The sequence below is a fragment of the Equus asinus genome, chromosome 5 (assembly GCF_041296235.1).
Source record: "Equus asinus isolate D_3611 breed Donkey chromosome 5, EquAss-T2T_v2, whole genome shotgun sequence".
In the NCBI taxonomy this organism is placed as follows: Eukaryota; Metazoa; Chordata; class Mammalia; order Perissodactyla; family Equidae; genus Equus; species Equus asinus.
This window is the reverse complement of record NC_091794.1, coordinates 69,415,341-69,420,050: the sequence shown is the minus strand read 5'-3', so window position 1 is coordinate 69,420,050 and position 4,710 is coordinate 69,415,341.

The following is a 4,710-nucleotide window of genomic DNA, read 5'->3' as shown; positions in this document are numbered from 1 at the left end:
AAACCTATTGATTGATTTGTGAAGAACTGACATCTTTACTATGTTGAGTCTTTCAATCCATGAACACTGTATGTCTCTCATTTAGTTTCTTTGATTTCTTTTATCATCAGTTTGTAATTTTCAGCGTATAAATCATACACATCTTTTATTAGATTTACACCTATTCGTTTTTTGAGTGATTATAAATGGCATTTTATTTATAATTTGTTAGTTTATACAAATACAGTTGATTTTTTGCATATTTATCTTATATCTTATCTTTCTGAACTCACTCACTAGTTCTAGGAGTTAAAAAATTTTGTTTTCTAGTTTCCTTAGGATTTTCTACATAGACAATTGTGTCATCTGTGAATAAGGACAGTTTTACTTCTTCCTTTTCGATCGATGTGCCTTTTATTCCCTTTTCTTGCCTTATTACACTGGCTGGAACGTCCAGCGTGATGCTGAATAAGAGTGGTAAGACTGGACATCTTGCCTTGATTCTGGTCTTAGGGAGAAAGCATTCATTCTTTCACCATTAAGTATCATGTTAGCTGTGTTTTTTTCGTAGATGCTCTTTATCAAGTTGAGAAGTTTCCCTTATTCCTAGTTTTCTGAGAGTTTTTATCACAAATGAGTGTTGAATTTTGTCAAAATATTTTTTTCTTTGATTGATATGATCATGAGACTTTTCTTCTTTAGCCTGTAACATGGTAGATTTTTGAATATTGAACCAGCCTTGTATCCCTGGGATAAATCTTACTTGGTTATGATATATAATTCTTTTTATATGTTAATGACTTCTATTTGTTAATATTTTGGATTTTTGTATGTGTATTCATAAGAAATATTGGTCTGTGGTTTTCTTTTTCGTAATGACTTTGCTGGTTTTGGTATCAGGGTAACATTAGCTTCATAAACGAGCTGGGAGCTGTTTCCTCCTCTTCCATTTTCTGGAAGAGATTGTGTAGAATTGTGTTAATTCTCCTTTAAACATTTGGTAGAATTGTCCAGTGAAAACATCTGCATCTGGATATCTGCTTTTGGAGAGTTTAAATGAATTCAGTTTCATTAATACAATTATGGAGACAGTAGAAAGACTGGTGGTTGTCAGAGGTTCAGGAAAAGGAAGGGAGGGATGAACTGTTAGAGCTCAGAGGATTTTTAGGGCAGTGAAACTACTCTGTATGAAACTATAACGGTGGATACATGTCATTATATGTTTGTCAAAACCCACGGACTGTACAACACAAAGAGTAAAACAATGTAAACTACGGACTTTGGGTGATAACCATGTGTCAATTTAGGTTTATCATTGTAACAAATATACCACTCTGGCGCAGGGTGTTCTAAAAGGGGTGGAGAGTGCTGTGGCTGTGCTGGGCGTGGATGTGTTGAGGAGGCGGGGGTATGTGGGAACTTTGTACTTTCTGCTCAATTTTGCTGTGAACCTAAAACTGCTCTAAAAAAAAGTATTAAGAAAAAAGAAAACTGAGTCTGTGTGGTTGCAAAATGGGTGCTCTTACACCGTTGTCCCCATCACTAGTGTGGCTCACGACTCACGGAGTGCCTATAATCAGCTGCCCACACATGGATTCCTCGGGGCTTCATTCTGTGAGCTGCTGGCCATTGTGCCTAGGCCTGAGGCCGCCCTGGCCTCACTCAGATTTGATTTGCTCCCTCCGTCTTCCCACGGCTTAGCAGGTCTTGAACCTAGGAACCAGACGGACCTAAGTGACGACCTGTCTAAGCCTCATTTTCCTCATCTGTATAAACAAGGGACACCACAAGATTACGATGTAAGGCACCCACGCCGCTGCCTGGTACAAGGTAGGATATCATCTCTTTCCTTCCTCCTCTCCCGGTCCAGTCGCCCAGGGTGACCGACGCTGGAAAGGCAGCTCTTTCAGAGGAAGAGGTGAGGAGACTGGCCGAGGGAAGGAGAGCGGAAGAGGGATGACCTTGGGACGTGCACACAGCAGCCGGCCAGCCAGCGCCCTTTCCCACGATGGACGCCCGTCTAAGATCTGTCTGCCTCCTGGGTCCCCTTGAAGGTGGGGGTGGAGCTGGGAGCACATGGGGCTGTGGGGGAAGGATGTTGTTGTCAACTGACAAGAGCGGCTCCGTTTCCGATTCTCACAGGCGACCTGAATGCCCGTCACATCAGGCAGGGAGAGCTGCCCAGATCTGACACTAACCCCTTGTAGCAGTGCTGGCAGGCCCCGAGGGCGAGAGGGGACGCCTGCGGGCGGCGGAGGCTGAATGAATTTAGTGCCTGTGAATGAGGCGGGATTGGCAGCCCTTGAAACAAACTCTGTCTTTGTTCCTGACCTGGACCTCCCAGACAAGGGCAGTGCCAGCTTTCTTCGCTCCATCCTGTCCACATTCTCTGGCCCAACTCAGCTGTGAGGAGAGGCACAGAGGCTCCCATGTTCTAGCCCTAAGAAGAATCAGTTAATTTGTGTCTCTGAGACCTATGAGCAGCCTGCAGCCTGCACGGCTGGAGCTGTAGAGCCGAGAGTTGCCAAGATGGCAGTTTTCAAACATTTTTGACTATAGCCTATAGTGAGAAATAAATTTTGCATCCTGATCCAGTGACACTTGCAGACACATTCATGTGCACTCCTATGCGTAATTTAAACATTTGCAAAAGGAAATAGACTAGACAGTATTAGAGTGCAGTAAAGATAAATATTGCTTTGTGAACCTTTTGTTTCCGCGTGTGTGCATGTGTGTGTTGAGTCATTATATAAGTTGTATTTCTGACTGTGGATCGTGGAAAAAAGATTGAGAAACACTTGTCTAGATGGCTGTTTCCCCAACTACATATTAACTCTCCAGCTTGGAGAGGGGCGAAACATGTTAGTGTATTAAAGGCTCTGAAAATTCCTGCAGCAAAGAAATCTGTTGAACTTTGCTGATCAAGTGTGTGGCCTTGGATCTGGGAGGAAAGGGGTCCCCCCACATGCTTATACTACTGTCTCGTGGAAGTAATATTTCACGGCACACAGACCTGCAAGGAATTTGAAAGGCCACTTGAATGCCCCAGGGGTTTTGGTGGCACGGTAAAAGGAGGCCTGTTTCGACAAGAACAGAGCTACAGAGCTACAGAGCCTGCGATGTTGGTGGTTGCCACGTAAGATTTTATTTGAAAACGTTCTCCTGCTAAAGAAGTTTGAAAACTACAAATCTAGTCCAACTGTCTCATGTTATGTTTGGGGAAACTGAGGCCCAAAGAAGGGAAGTGACTGGCCCAAGGTCACCCAGCGAGGTCATGTTAGAGCTGGGACTCAGTTTTGCTGAGTTCTTAACCATAACCCCCGAGCCCACCTCCAGGTCAGATAGACCCCCCAGTGCAGGGGATCTGGGTGTTCTGGGGTGGCATCAGAGGGCTGGGCCTTGTCCTTTGTGCCCTGCTCTGTTGTTGCTGACCTTTTGAGAATGGTTCAACTTCTCTGTATTTGAGCTTTCTCATCTGTGAGGTGGTAAATAAGGATACTACCTTAAAAATGACATAATATATGACACTTCTTTGAAAAGCCAGTTATTGTATACTAAATATAAGGATTTTACTTTTCTCTAAGCCTCAGAAAGGAGATCCTATAGTTCCAACCAAGAAGTTACCAATGCTATTGCCTTGTAATTTAATGGAAACTTTTCTTGTTGTCCAATTCAAAGAAAAGTTGCTCATTACTATACTAAAAAAAAAAAAAAAAACAGAAGTTAGAGTGTTTAAGAATTCCTCTTTTTTCCAACTGAACCAGATTATTGTTTTCCCAGAAGTGACTGCCTAGATTGCATTCAGACTAGCAAAGGATGTTGCTTCCTCATCCGTGGAGGTTTAAAGTCGAGTGGTCTTACGTCTCACGGTATCTGCACAGCCCTGCTCCTTCGGCTTCTGTTGAAGGGACGATGCTTGAATGGCGGGTGATTGCTCCTACCTTCAGATCCGCTCTCCATCCCTTCCACCCTGGAAACTAACTTCCAGGGACTCTCTCAGTGGCTTCCTTGCCTTTCAGCTTCTGGTTCGTTTGGCCCAAGAGAGGCTCTGGCGGGAGCTCCGAGGGTGGAGGAGAGTGGGTTTGGGGTACTTCTCCCCCGGCCGCCTCCCTCCAGGGAGGGCTGCAGCTCCCTGGCAGGCAGCCCTTCTGCTTTGTCTCCAGGGTCTGTTGACCTCTCCCCCTCGGCTTTCATCTGGGCATCGATGTCCCTGTAGATACCGACCCACTGTTGCTTGTGGTTTCTCCACATGACTATATTTTTGCAATTCCTTTATTAACTCTCCCAAGTTACCCAATTTGAGTGAGACATCTGTTTTCTGCTTGGAGCTTGACTTATATGCTGTTTCATATACATTTTCTCATAATATTGCCTATTTTCTTGCCCTTTTTCCATTTAGTGTCACGACACCTGTTAAAGTGTAGAAGAGTCACATTTTTCTTTCTTTTGCATCCTTGTGTGAGAGGTAGAACAAGCAGGACTTCTTCACTGTGGGGTGCTTTAAAAGCCACTGATGCCTGGGCCCCACCTGGAGATTCTGGTCACTGGGCCTGGGTGGGACCCTCGTTCCATGAATGGGAACTCCACGGGAGCTGCTGACGTGGGGAAGAGGTCTGGCTGTGCAACGTGTTTCCACGAGACCGTTGGTAAGTCCTTCTCCCTGGGCCTTCGTGCCCCACCTGTGACGTGTGTGTGCGTGTGTGTACGCGTGTTTGCGTGTGTGTATGGAGT